Raw genomic sequence first — 15,732 nt, 5'->3', positions numbered from 1 at the left:
TGTAAATATTTTTTTAAAAATCTCAGCAATCTCAGAGAAGGCATGGGTGTCCCCGTTTCCCCTCTAAAAAGCGCAACAGAAATAAAATAAAATAAAATAAAATAAAATAAAATAAAATAAAATAAAATAAAATAAACGCTATCCAGTCGGAATTTTCCCCCACAGCACATAATTTAGCAGGAAATTAAGGATGAGTCTATGGAGGGCCACGGGTGACAAAATGGATTAAATATATTATTAAATAGTTAAAATGTTAAGATAAAACTAATTATTCCAGATTTTGATCATTTTCTACATATTTAATTAATTGTTTCATGATATACTTATTCAGTTTATTTTGCCCTGTGATTTTACTTTAAGCTAATCATTTTGTCAATGCCTTTCTTTACATCAGTAAAGCATTAGCCGTGTTTTGACTAAAGATGATTTCCAGAATTTAACCACTTTAATGACAAATGCTTCAAACTAGTTTATGATGTGTGAACATGAGCCAAGGGACCTGGAAGGTCTTGCGTACAGAATTGTCATGCAGCATCCAACACTACCTCTAACAGGCCTTTAATTGCACTGAAGGCGATACGTGAAGAAACCAAGTCAACCCAGTTGTACCCAGTGTTGAAGATGATGGGTGTAAATGAAAATCATGCAAGATTCATGCACATTTTTTTAATCTCTGTGTCTGACAGCAGAAGTAGCATTTACATGACCTCACTGACCTTTATGGATCAACACTCTTCTTCCTCACCTAAATGCCTCCCCTGACTGAACCAAAGCAGATTTCAAGTGGTCAAAGTTCATCTACTTCATGTTTAACACTGGAACTCCCAGAGAGCAGCCATTTGGCTTTTCTACGTTTAAAACCTATGAGACTGAAGACAGACTACTATTAACAATTCCTAAAATAGAAGGTCCTACAGTGGGAAGAACCTCTAAGTAGAGAAGGAGGGACAGCATCATTATTTTATGAAATAATGAGGGTTTCAAATGACTAACAATTTACTTTAAAGTCCAAGGCTCAAACATGTCATTAAAGCTGAGATCTGAGCCCTGTTAGAAGTGACCTCATCAATACAAAAGTGAAGATTGGTTTCACAAATGTCAGGAGTAGGTTCAACACAGAGTGTCCGCATGGCATTAAGAACCAACTCAACCAACTCAGTCAGATAGAGATACAGTGGCTTGCAAAAGTATTCAGCCCCCTTGAACTTTTCCACATTTTGTCACATTACAGCCACAAACATGAATCAGTTTTATTGGAATTCAACATGAAAGACCAATACAAAGTGGTGTACACGTGAGAAGTGGAACGAAAATCATACATGATTCCAAACATTTTTTACATTTATTTTTTATATTTTTTACTCTTTTTTTCTGTTTGACAGGAATAGATAGAATGGGTCCATTTTTTTAAAAATCTAAATTTTGCTTTCTTGGAGTTCCTGTACCCCCCAGCCATCCCAGGAAAGGGGATCTCTCTTTGAATGGGCTTTCCCAAGGTTTCTTCCCATCGATCTGGCCCCATGGGGAGTTTTTCCTCGTCTTTCCTCGTCTTCATAGAGAGCTTGGACTGGGTCAGGAGCTCCATCAAAACATCAAAAGGTCCCGTGGATAATTAGTCCTATTTGTAACTTTACACAAGAGAAAGTTTGCTGTCACACTGTTTATAAAGGGTTGGGTTTTGTCCTGAGTTGAGCCTTTGGTTGCAGTTTATTGAAGAATTTCCTCTGAAGTAGCTGTTGATGAAGATTTAAAATCCTGCTTAGTCACAAAAATGGGCTTTAGTTAATGTTTATGACATGTCTGCCTCAGTGCATCAGTAGAAGATTTGGCACGGGAAACCAGATGATGAAAGACGGGTAGGAGTGTATATACACTACAAGTAAATATAATATGGCCAATATGAGATGATACGGATGATACCAAGATGGCGCCAATGTGTGTGGCTCGCCGTCTGGCTCTTCCTCTGTTGTGTTTGCTTATGTTGTTTTTTATTGCTAGAGTCAACTCTCTTTTAATGTACAATCGCCAAAAACTGTTGGACCTCCGACTAGTTGCCAGTGATCTTACCAATGCAACTTATAATGGACATAAGGCGTTACCTCCATTCCTGTCTGGGATACCAGCTAACCTTTGTCGGACCCTGGCCCCAGCCTCACGGCGAAAGCGTTTCAGAAGCCGGGGCAAACGTAGCGGTCTACTCGTGAAACTTAAGGCGTACTTGGTGAGCTCCTCCCCGGCTTCTTGGAACGAACGTGGATCTGTACCTTGTCATGCCTTTTCTCCGTGCTTTCTGGAGCCCATCGATGCCTGGCTGGTGCCCGTTGTTGGCTCGGATCAGATGTCCCAGCCGCGAAAGATTTTCCCTCATCTTCGTCGGCGCGGTGCGAACCTACAGAACTTGCGGCCGCTGCGTCGGGTCTCGCTGTCAGCCACGAACACGCTGACCTCCACCAGGTTTGGATTGGTGAACACTAGATCGCTGAGTAATAAAACTTTTATTTTAAGGGATTTATTTATGACCCAAGGGCTGGATTTCCTCTGTATAACTGAGACATGGCTGAGGGCCGGTGAGTCCAGCGTTTTCACAGATCTCTTACCTGATGGCTGCTGCTTTTTAAACTCTCCTCGAATATCAGGCAGAGGAGGAGGACTAGCGGTTGTTTTTAAGAAGCAGTATAACTGTAAACCACTGCCATTATCAACCTCACCTAGTAGCTTTGAACTGAGTATGTTTGAGCTAGGTCGCTCTCACACAGTGCTTTGTGCTGTGGTTTACAGACCCCCAAAATACAATAAGGACTTCTTAAATGACTTTTCTGATCTGTTGGCTGAAATTATGCCAAAATATGATCATGTCCTTATTATTGGGGACTTCAATATTCACGTGTGCTGCCCTGACAAGGCAATGGCAAAGGACTTTTTAAATCTTATTGACTCTTTTGATCTTGTGCAATCTGTGTCTGTGCCTACACAAAAATATGGGCACACGTTGGATCTTGTTTTAACTCACAATTTACCTGTCTCTAACTTAGAGGTTTGTGATATTGTATGGTCAGACCATAGGCCTGTCTTGTTTGAGGTTTTCCTTCCTTGTACCAAAGTTAATCTTCCTCCTGTTGCTGCTGGGTGCTGTCGTATTTTTAACCCTTCCTCTGCTGGACAGTTCTCTATTGTTTTTAATCAGAGTGGCGGCCTTCCTGATTTCATATGCAATGATACAGAAGAGCTGAGTACGTGGTTTTACTCTGTCTGCCAAACTGTTCTAGATTCAGTGGCCCCCTTTAAGCTTAGGCAAGTAAAAGCCAAATCTGAACCCTGGCTGAATGAAGACACCCGTGCTGCCAGAAGAAAGTGTAGGAGAGCTGAACGTAAATGGAAGAAGGATCAACTTCAAGTGTCATACCAAATGTTACAAGATTACTGGAATTCTTACCAGAAAACTGTAAAAGATGCTAAGAGGAAACATTTTGCTGCTATTATTCAGGCAAATTGTCGTAAGCCTCATGTCTTATTTAAGACTATTGACATGGTCCTTCATGCTCCACAGACTGTCGGTGTCGAGTCCTCTCAGGAAATTTGCGAAAACTTCCTACACTTTTTTATTGATAAAGTGTTATCTGTCAAAGCGCAGACTTCCCAGTCCGTTCTCGACCCTTCTACCCCTGTCCCTAGTTCTGCTGTCTTTGACAGGTTCGAGCCAGTTTCCTTGCTCTGCCTGCAGGAGTTGGTTGCTCACATGAAGCCCTCAGGTTCCCCTTATGATGCTCTCCCTCCTCGATTTTTCAAAGAGGTTTTTCTCACTATAGCATCAGCTGTACAATCCATTGTAAATAGTAGTCTGTCCTCTGGTGTGGTACCTGTCAATCTCAAACATGCAGTGATTCAGCCTCTACTCAAGAAACCTGCTCTTGATCCTGATATTATTGCGAATTACAGACCTATTTCCAAACTGCCTTTTATCTCAAAGATTCTTGAAAAGGTAGTTTATAAGCAATTAATGTCCTTCCTAGAAGAACACGGTATTTTAGAAGTTTTCCAATCTGGTTTTAAAGCTTTACATAGTACCGAATCTGGCCTTTTAAGAGTTTTTAATGATGTGTTTTTGGCAAATGACTCAGGTGACTGTGTTATTATCGTGCTGTTAGATTTAACTGCTGCTTTTGATACAGTGGATCATAATATTTTAATTTCCCGTTTAGAGCAGTTGGTGGGTATTAGGAGTACCGCACTGCAGTGGTTCAGATCCTATTTGGCAGAGCGAACTTTCTCTGTGAAACTCGGGGAGTTTGTATCCTCTGCTGCTTCTCTTCAATGTGGAGTCCCACAGGGTTCAGTTTTAGGCCCGCTTCTTTTCTCTCTATATCTCCTACCCCTTGGGTCTATTTTCAGGAAACATGGGATTTCTTTCCACTGCTATGCCGATGACTCCCAGATTTATTTCCCACTTAAAAAGATAAATGGCTTCTCAGTAGACCCGCTGCTCAGATGCCTTGATGAAATAAGGGCCTGGATGGCTTTGAACTTTTTACATTTTAATGAACAGAAAACAGAAGTGATGGTTTTTGGTGACGCTTCTGAGGCCACTATTATAGATCTTGGTTCGCTGGCACAGTATGTTAAACCAGTCATCACTAATCTGGGAGTTAAAATGGAGGCAAATCTTAAATTTGAAAGCCAGGTCAGAGCTGTTGTAAGATCTAGCTTTTTTCATTTGAGGAAATTAGCCAAAATAAAGACTATCTTATCGAAACAGCAGTTTGAGACAGTAATCCATGCCTTTGTTACTTCTAGGCTGGATTATTGTAATGAACTTTATTTTGGGGTTAGTGATGCGTCCATTAGGCGCCTGCAGGTTGTGCAAAATGCTGCAGCACGTCTTTTAACTGGAACAAAAAAGTCTGAGCACATTACCCCAATTTTAATTTCACTCCACTGGCTACCTGTACATTTTAGGATTGTTTTTAAAATTCTCTTATTTGCTTTTAAATCTCTTAATGGCCTGCCCCCCCACCTCTCAGAGCTACTACAACCATATACACCTGCCCGTTCCCTTAGGTCCGCCAATCAGCAGCTCCTTAAGGTACCGAAAACTAAGTATAAATTTAAAGGTGATCGTGCTTTTGCTGTAGTTGCTCCAAAGTTGTGGAATGATCTACCTTTGCATGTTAGGCAGGCCTCTTGTCTTTCTGAATTTAAAAGTCTTCTTAAAACATATTTTTTCGCTGAAGCCTTTGGCATTGATTAGAGGGGTTGACTCTATTTGTTTTAACATGTTTCAATTTATTTTAGTTTTTTATTTTATCTTATCTTATCTCATTTTAATTTTTATTTACTTATGCTATTAGCATGTACAGCACTTTGTGAACTCTGGTTTTATGTTAAAGTGCTTTATAAATAAAGGTGGTATGGTATGGTATGGTAATATTAAAGTTAGTATTATATCAATCATGATTAGTTATTACAGCAGTGAGCTTGAACTCTGTGTCAAATACTGAGCTTCAGTAAAGATTCAAGTTGCAGTTATTTATGTCCTATCACCTTAAATCTTCACTCAAAGACAGGTATCTTTGACAGTGTATGTATATAGATGTATCATATATAAGAGACAAATATTGTTCTTTCATTATGTTGGCATTACTAAATTTGGCTCAATGCTTACATATGTGTAAAATGAAAATTTACGAGCTGTGATAATTGTTTCTGATAAAATGAAGAGTAGACTGATAAATGAAATATTCATTTATTGGGTGAGAAAATTATACAATGTCATAACTGCTTTAAGTCATACAGAATAGATATCAGAGCCTTAAACAGGCTGACTTCTGCTAAAACCGGTCAAACTGGGCAGAAAATATACAAACACATAACATCCTTATAGAATATGATGTAACACTATAGATCAACTTACCTCAGAATATATAAAGCATATAAACAATTACAGCAATATGATGCAACAAACACAGCGGTGCTACTAATCCAAAATACTCAAAGCTTCATAGAACTGAAACAAACATTTATTTTTAGCTCCATTCTGCTGCTGATACATACTTTAGGTTTCTGAATATTAAACTTGTTTCTGCCTTTCATAGTGTGTAACTTGAAGGCCCTGAGTACTTTCTCCCACAGTGAAAACACTGGAATGGTACAATTATTTGAGTTTGTCCTGGTGGATCATCAGGGGTGCAAAGCCTCACAGATGATGTGCAGCAGTGGGTCCTGTTACGGATTCAAATATTGGGGATGGATACAAGAGGAAAAACCCCAATAACCACACTGGTCCGGCTGGGTTGAGTCAAACGATGATTTAATGAACACACGCGTGGGAGATGGACACCATACAGCAGACAGCATCAAATCTCAAAATGGTGGAGCCTTGATCAAACTCTTATAGCCTCTAGTGGCCCCCACCTAATCATAAAAGCCTAAACATTCACATTCTTTCTCTCACACAGCGCCTAAGCTACGACCTTGGCTCCCTGTTTATCTGCTCCTGCTGAGTTGGGGCAGTATGCTCTGTTCTCTTCTAACCAGACAAATAAGGCGATGACTTTCTGGAACAGTATTTCTTATAACTCACAGTATAATGCATCATAAAACAATATCATTCATTCACAATAAATCAACAGTCTAATGTAATGCAAATCAGTTTACCAAATGTAATAGTTATCACCTTCTTCTAATTCAGGAGAATAATGCAAACTAAAACTACATAATAATTCACAATCTTTAATTAGGGGTCTAACATGGCATAAAATAATATTATAATCTGACAGTCCCTCAGTCTGTCCTCACTCTGGACACTTGCAGTTGTCACACATGGAAATCAAATGTGTGATAATCTGCAGGATTCAAACACAAGTGTAACTTATAAATACATGCTCATATTTTATTACACAATCAGAGAGAAAGAAAAAGAGAGAGAGAGTGCAGGACAGAGACACAGGTGACAGTCTCAGGTGTATACACTGCTACAAAACAGCACAAGAGAAGGAGGATTTAGTGTTTGTGTTATTAGGAGTGCTAAACAAGAAGAGTTCCCAGATGGTACAGTGGACACGTGTGACTCCTGTGATTAAAGCATCTTTCTTTCAGCTTAACGAGTGAACCGTCAGCTCGTTTTCAAAGAAACGTTAACGTCCATTTGGCTCGACACCACCGAACAAAGGCAGCAATATAACATAGCTAACATTAACAGTGCAGTGAATACTGCTTGTGCCTTGATATTCAGGACTGCAAACCGAGCAGCATTCATTGACTTTCAGCTTGTTGTGTTTGTGGATATATGACTGACTTTAATTATTCATAAAATCATCACATTCACTGTAAGGTCAACTATTGAACGGTGTATATTTTAAAGTAAAGGCTTTAAAACCAAGTTAGTACAAACATCGCTAATGTCACATAATTTTTCCGACATGTGGCCAACAGTAATGTTTTAATCTTCTTCGTTATTAAACATTTGCACATAAATAAGTGACATGATATTCAGTACTTACTTTTAAAAGTTTACCTTTTGGCCGCCTGGCTTCAGCTGTCGGCTGTTTTTTTTCGTCAAAATTATCCACACCCACAGCCGCGCTTTCAAGTCTGGGATATGTTGGGCCACGAAGGATACACAGACCCATCCTTAAAATTCAGGAAAATGAAGGACGCATTTGAGGGCCGCATTTGGAGCAGCCGTTGAACGGGACAGCCTTCGTGGCGCCGCTGTGACCTAATCGGGCTTAAAATGCGTCATTTAAGGCTGCAGACCCTGAATTGTTATACAGTCCTTTTTTCCGAAAGTGATACTTAACAACCTGAAAATATAGATCTTGTTTAGCTAGCGCTTCACTTCTCCTTCTGTCGCATTTGTTTTTACGTCACGTTCACGGCCGTCCTAAATAGGGCTTTGGAGTTGACGTCACGCCGCAATGCATTATGGGAGCGCAGCGCCATTTTCGGGGTCTACGAATCCAAAGCCCTATTCACTTTGCTGGAACGACGACGACAAGAATCATGCTTAAAAGCAGCTCAAAAGAAAACGTCCAGAGGCGAAGCAGCGTTACTTGAAAAAAATAGAGTGCATCGCAAATCTGGACCCGTACGAAATACGGCAGTGGAGTAAAGACCCAGACGACCTACCGCCACTGTCCTACCCCGATGTTTTCGCCTATCTTGTTTGTGGAGTAAGCGCCTACACAGAGAACCAGTTCCAAAATTACAAGTCACTGGAGGCGCACATCCAATTTACCAACGGCTGGGTGCAAGATTTGGGTATTTTCAAGCCGCCAAACTCTGAGTACGTCGTCATTCATACCAAGGTAAGTCAGCTGAAGCACATCAAGTGTAATAGCCATTTTCCACCCCCCACCATAATTAATGTTATACATTTATCATCGAACTGCTAAAATATCGTTATCATATTATGTGCCCATAATTGTAAAGTAGATGCAAATTAACACATTGATAATCGGGCAAATTATTAACGCCAATTCGTGTCCTCCCTGTCTCATTTCATTTGTCTTTACATCAACCTTGTCCTTGTATGTTACAGGTAATGCACTCCCAAAGATTGAATGAACCTGCATTACGACCATGGGTAATTGTAAGCACCACGGGGAAGGTCGAAGCTGCACACTGCACCTGTATGGCCGGAGTTGCTGAGACCTGCACCCATGTCGCTGCACTTCTATTTAAAGTGGAGGCAACAGTGAGGATCCGTGGCACAAAGACTGTCACAGATGAACCAGCCTACTGGGTTTTGCCGGGGAACACAACCAAGATACAGCCAGAGGTTGGCCATAACATTGACTTTTCATCTTCAGCAGCACAAAAAAAGACTCTTGATGAAAATATAAACGGACTGTCTGTGGTGAAAGGCAGAAGAAGCCGTCCTTCAAAACGAAAGATTCCTTCTGCTACGTTTGAGGAGTTGTCACCAGTGTTAGACACACTTCATAAACACAATAAAGCAGTGTGTTTGTGTGGATTGGAGAAAGACTACACATCACACACTGTACAATCTTCCACATTACCAATGTCTCTGGCGTGTTTGCACAACACAGGTGCACAGTCCCTTGGTCTTACCGAGCTGCAACTGCACTGTGTAAAGTACATAAATGCAGCAAAAGTTACTGAAGAACAGGCAGAAGCTATCGAGGTACGCACAAGACTGCAACACAAGAGCCCAGAATGGTATGTGTGGCGTGCTGGGAGAATCACAGCTTCGATGATGCACGCTGTGTTTGCCACCACTGTGGACACCACTGGTGTCTAGTTTTCTGTCAGAAGTGCATTGAAATATGTATAACTTGATTTCAAACCTGCAGCACTTACCATGTAACAATTGTCAAACTGTAAAATAAAGAGTGAAATAGTTATTTGTTATCTTGAAATGGTACCCAGAAATGGTTACATAACGTAATGTCAGTGTGTTCATACAATAACACATAAAAAAAAAGGTTTTACTAGTACTATGTCTTCAGAGACATACTGAGAGTTTTCACAATTATTAATTAACAAGTACAAGTCTCATGTGTGCCTGGTTTCACTACCACACTAGGGCACATGTTAACCAAAACACAACACCCTCACAATTTTATCAATGAAGGTAACGTCTTCACCCTCACATGGAAGAAGAGAACGGATTGGCATGGTGGTATGTAGCATTTTGAACTTGTTGCGCAAACTGCCAATTACTCGCTCGACATGGATTCTTAGGTGTGCAATGGCTCGTGTATTTTCTATGTCCTTGGCATCTAGTTGACAGAAGCCCCTTGTAAATGCTGGGATCTTAACCTCCGCACACATCATTCCCACCGCATCTCTGATGTCAAAGCCTCTGTCAGCCAAAACTACATCCCCTGGTAACAGCTTGTTAAGTATTCCACATTGCTCTGTGATGTGTTTATCTGATGCACGGCCCCCCCACCCCTTAGAAATGAATGAATTGAACCTTGTGGAGTAATCCCGATCAGATATTTCATGGTGTGTGTACCCTTGTAGTGTGAGTACATTTGAGCACGAGCCTTTAAATTAGATGGTCGTTCTGTACGAATTTCAAAACAGTCTACAATGATGGCTACCCGATTTCCAAAAGTTTCCGTAAATTGTGGAGGCATTGTTGCTTGCAAACAGTGCCTCTCTGGCCAGTGTACAAGTAATCCAAAGCGAGCATACAAAACGTCTATTGTATCAGCAAAGATAGAAGAAAGAGTTTTGTGGGAGACATTGAATAGATAACAAAGATGCTGAACAGGAAGATCAAGTCTAAGTCGCATAAGTGTGAGTAAAAGCATTTGGAAATGCGACAGTTTCTTTGATGCTGGTAGGAAAGCTTTTACATTCTCGAACATGGACATAAAAATAGCAAAACAAGTAAAACCAGTGTAATATTTCACTTTTTCCGTATCATCCTTTAAAAAGTTTTCATTCAGCTCTGTCTTGTCCAACTTTGATTTAAGCTTTCTGTTCTCCTCCAGCAGCCGGTTTATTTCTGCTCTGCTCTGTACACAGCGCACACAATCATTTATCAGTCTTTGATCTTCTGTCTGTTTCTCTCTGATATCACTGTTTTCTGCATCTGCACCCGTTACCTCTGCTTCTACTTGTCCAAGACAAATTTGGCCTTCAGCCAAAAGAACAAGGTTGTTATGGAGTTGCTCTCCTGCGGTGTCCATCTCTGGCTGCTCTCCTGCGGTGTCCATCTCTGGCTGCTCTCCTGCGGTGTCCATCTCTGGCTGCTCTTCTGTGGTAACTTCTGCTGGGGCTTCACCTTCACATTCTGCAGCTCCATTGTGAAAGTCTGTCCAATAAAAAGAGTGCAAATACACAAGGGAATTTTAAAGTGGTTTATACATTAAGGCAGTATGAATACTCAAATGTTTGTGCTAATTGACTAAGATCAACTTTTAAAATAAGAGATTGTGGTTGGGGGTGCGGTTGTTGTTTACCTCCTACTAGTGCTTTTTTTTGTTGCCGTTGTGTTCGCCTCCTGTGACGGTCTGAATGTGATGTTCGGATTTCGGAGTGCCCCATGTGTAGCGTTGGTACCCAGTCTGGATTTGTTTGATCCATTTCATAGGCAGGCTTCCCTACAGTTGTGCAAAAGAATTAGCGAATCTTTACATAGCACATGTCTGCAAAGTCACTCCATTCATGTTTGATCGCAATTTCTATAACTTCCGAGACCACCAACGATAATATTATTCAGCTATAAAGTGTGATATGAACATATCTAGCACTTACCGGAATGAAAATGTCTGGAGCACACCAAGTGATATGGGGAGATGGAACAGAACTTGATATCAGCTCGTCTCACGGCTGCTATCCAGGCTCGACGCCTTCGTTTGGTAACATCCGATACATGAGCTCCTTGATATTGCTTCCAGGTTCCAAGCATAAAAAGACAACCCAAGCTTATTCCCGTGCCGATCGTAAGATCGAACATTGCAGCCGACCACACAGCAAGTACGAACCATGGCTGTGCTTTCGCTCCTTCGTCGCTTGCTCTTAGACCCCGAAAATGGCGGATCAGGCCAAAATCCTTTCCACGCCCACCCCCGTGACATCACGCTCCAAAGCCCTATTCTGAAGTCTCGGAGACGGAACGTTCCGTCACTGACGAAGGGGGCGGGGCAAATGCGTCAACAGAGATCAAAGGCTACAAAAACCCTTAAATGGGGCTTGTAACAGACAAAACTCAGTTTCACTGACACAAACAATTTCACAAACGCACTTCTTAGTATTGCTATATCTTTAGAAAGAAAACGATGTCTATAATACAGAGACCCCAAAACATAACATTAACTAAACCCTATTGGGATAAAAATCAAGCTTCATTTGCTCCCAGAGAAGTAGATTTATCTCGTAAATTTAAGGAAATTTACGAGATAAATTGTCGTCAAGCGGAGGCAAGGGAGCAAAATAAAACGACAAAGTACATAATAGAGAAAACGAAATTAGAAATGGCAGCTAAACTGCAAAAAAGAAAGCAACTTGAAGCCCAGGTTCTGGAGAAGGCTGATAAGTTGCAGTTTAACAGGAATGCCTGTGTTAAAAACTTTCACAAAGTTATTTATGGCGCTATGGTTTCAAATGAAAACGGTAAGCTTATCGGGTTAAAAAAAGAAATGGCGCAAGCGAGAAAAGAGCAGGAGAAAAAAATTAATAACGAGGTGGAAGATAGACTTAAAGAAACACAGAAAAGGGAGCAAGAGAAAGTCCAAAAGAAAATTCTAATAAAGAGGGCTTTCAATAACGCTCAAAGAAACCAAATAAAAGATAATGAACGGAAAATGCAGTTGGAAAAACAACTCAAAAGTCAGGAGCAAGAATTAAGGCTGCAGCAGGAGGAAAAATATAAACAAGACTTACAATTGCAGGCAGTAAAAATGTCACGAGCAAAAAGTAAAGTCTTGAAAGAACTGCATGAACAGCTTGAAGCTCAAATGAAAGAAAGAAAAATGCATGAAGAGAAACTTCAAGCTGAGGAAAAACACAGACAGAATGTTTGTGTTTTTCCTCAGCTTGAAGATAATAGAAAGATTCATGATCCACTGAAAAATATAAAAAAACAGCAGATGTTATCAGAAATTGCTATTAAAAAACTGGCAGATACTAACAAAGGAAAAGCTGCCAAACAAAGTCTTTTAGAAGCCAAAAGACAAAATGATTTTGATGACAAGGAAGTGGAAAATGAAAAAAAGAAAATTATCCTTAAGCAAAAACATATTGAAATGTTAAAATCTGTTGCAGAGGATAATTTGGCCATAATTAAAGAAAAAGCCCGAGACAAACTGGAGAAAGAACAGGCTGGGAAAAAATGGACAGAAGCAAATTTTGCCATTGATAAAATGAATGAAAATAATTTTTTAATTGCACAGCGAAAGAGAAGGGAGGATGCAATTAAAAACGTAAATGAAAACTTTTCTTTAGTTCAGAAAAAACAAAAAATTGCTGAACAAAAGAAACAGGCTGAGACCGAGGAGGCGGTTAAAGCCTTAAAAAACGAGAAGCTGAAAAAAGAAAGGCTTCAGCGGTATATTATGGCAGAGCTGCCAAAAATTGATAAAAAACATCATCCAGCTATTTTAATGACAAGTCTGGGAGGGCATGGCTTCTTCCTAGATGGAGAAGAATACACCCAATATCGTTACAAAACCGAAAAACCGCTCCTCAGCTACTCGACTGCACAGACTCGTCAGATCAAATTAAAGCAAGAGCTTGACAGTCTGGACAGCAAACCGGCAGGAATGGAAAATATTTACCTTCCAAAACTCCAAGGGCCGACTACAAGACCCTTTGCCGTAAAGGAGTTTGTTGGGGAAATAGTCACTCAATTCAAGCCTGTACCTCCCAACAAACACCAAATACCATTTCCAAATATCACTCCACTTCCACCTATTGAAAAATCAATAAAGAAAGTCCCAGCAGTACGACCACCTCTTTATAAAAATATTAACGAGCTTAAAACTCCTGTCCTTCCACCAATTAAGAAAAGATAAACCTTTATTAGCCCCACACATAGGACATTTGTTGGGTCACGGAAGAGAAAGTGGACAGTGCAAAGTAAAAAGTAGCAGAAATTAGGAAAAACAATGGACTAAAATAAGATAAAAAGAATAACATGCAACACAAAAAAAGAATAAAATACATGTTTTGTTAGAAAAATTACATCCATCAAGTAAGTGCCTGTTGTGGAAAGAGACAACCCAACCAGCCGCGGCAAATGGCTGCCCCTCCTAAGCCTGGTTTTGCTGGAGGTTTCTCTCCGTTAAAAGAGAGTTTTTCCTCCCCACTGTCGCCTAGTGCTTGCTCAGAGGGGGTCACCTGATTGTTAGGGTTCTCTCTCTGACATCTTTACCATCAGGCCAATTCCTTTCCCCTACTCTTTCATTTGACAATTCTTAATCGGTAACCTGTCCAGAGTTGGAAACCCTGGGCAGGGGACCGATTAAGAATTGTCAAATAAAAGAGTAGGGGAAAGGAATTGGCCTGATGGTAAAGATAATACAGGAAAGGACACCATTATTCATCCATCCATCCATCCATCCATCCATCCATGGATCTATAATGGCAATAATTTTTTACAATAAAAAATTCAATAAAACATCAAAAGTGTGGACATTTTTTATATTTTAGGTGTTAGATACTGTTCTTTTTATTAGGTGACCTCAGACAGGATGAAAGGAGATGGAGAAAAACATGAATGTAATAAATTGGTCAGATTTTTTTTTACAATATACAAACTACAATGTTTACTACAAATAGACAGCTGCTTATCTCCTCCATGTCAGTCATTTTTTGAATTTTTCACCACATTCAACCAATTTTAGTCAGATTTAGTAAAAGTTAAACTAATCATTTGCTGAAATGTTAATTTTTTTTATTGCCCAAAGTGTTAGTATTTCAAACGACAAGAGCTCTACCTTGGCAAATCACTGAGCAGGAGAGTTTGTTTCTGTTTTTTCATTGGACTACATAAATTTTTTTGGAAGTAGCAAGCTTAGTGGCTCTTGCGATTACGCACTCAGGTTGCGAGCAGAATGGTGGAGATGTGTATATATTGAGTTCATCTATAGTAGCACAAGCAAAAGTACTGGTAAGCTAACATCACATTTTCTGTGATCTTTAAAGACATGAGTATTTGTTTTCCAATAATAGTACAAGGTTACGTTCACAAACTGTAGGCAAAAGCGCATCAAATCCAACTTTTCTGACCCTATGCGACCGGGGTGGCTGTAGCTCAGGTGGTAGAGCAGGTCATCTACTGATCGTAAGGTTGGTGGTTCGATTCCTGGCTTCCCCTAGTCTGCATACCAAATATCCTTTGGCAAGATACTAACCCCAAATTGCTCTCCGATGCATCGGAGTATGAATGTGTGTGAAAGATATGCTTGTGCGAATGGGTCTGAATGGGTGTATGCACAAGTTGTGTAAAGCGCTTTGAGTGCTCAAATGAGTAGAAAAGCGCTATATAAGAACAAGTCCATTTACCATGACAGTGTGAACAGCACAAATCCGATATTTTCAAATCCGACCCAGGTCACTTTCGTATGTGGTACTGAACCCGATACATATCTGATGTTTTTGAAAGCGACTGCTGTTTGAATGGGGGTTTTTTTTCAAACTTTATTGAAATTATAAAGCGTACAGTCAGCCATTCCAGTTCAGTTTGTACAGTAGACATACAAGGCAAATAAGAGTAACAATATACAGTACAATGAAATAAGAAGGATAAATAAATAAAGGGAGAAAAATAGAAAAAAAAGGGGGGAATGTGACAGACTTCATAAATAAGTGATAATGTTCTTCCCTTCAATTTTGATTTCGAGTAACAATTTCAAGTTCAGTTTTACAAAAGGTACATTTTCTATCAATGTCACAGAATCTTGAAATGTACGTGTTGGATGGATATATGTTATGTAATATTTTCAAATGTAATTCTCTAACTTTGTTTGTAATACAAAATCTAAAAGGAACAAGCCACGCTTTATCCCAGTTGATATTATCAAAAATAGCATTCCAAAAAAACTTCCCTCTTGGAGTTATTTTCTTTGCATTATACAAACATTCTCTAATATGTTTATTGGTGCATTTCTTGTTTAAGAAATCAATACCATTTATATAAAGAGTGTTAACGGATCCATGTGGTGTGTTCTGTTTTTTGTAGCTTTTCATCAACTCAGTCAGTCCGCTGGGAACGGACTTTATTACAGAGCTAAAATCTTTAAATTTGACAGGGAATGT

At 39.8% G+C, this 15,732-nt stretch overlaps 1 pseudogene across 1 annotated transcript; it reads right to left on the bottom strand.

Annotated features, from left to right (window-relative positions):
* Window positions 1–4,913: 4,913 nt before the first annotated feature.
* On the bottom strand, window positions 4,914–12,486 carry LOC146499438 (uncharacterized; annotated as a pseudogene). The gene is made up of 3 exons (XR_014870183.1): window positions 11,230–12,486; window positions 10,935–11,075; window positions 4,914–10,786 (listed from the first exon to the last, which is right to left on the bottom strand). The product of XR_014870183.1 is annotated as an uncharacterized LOC146499438 (transcript).
* Between the last annotated feature and the right edge of the window lie 3,246 nt (window positions 12,487–15,732).

This window comes from Neolamprologus multifasciatus, chromosome 17, assembly GCF_963576455.1.
Source record: "Neolamprologus multifasciatus chromosome 17, fNeoMul1.2, whole genome shotgun sequence".
NCBI lineage: Eukaryota > Metazoa > Chordata > Actinopteri > Cichliformes > Cichlidae > Neolamprologus > Neolamprologus multifasciatus.
The sequence above is the reverse complement of the archived record's forward strand: the minus strand, read 5'-3'. Positions and strand labels throughout refer to the sequence as shown.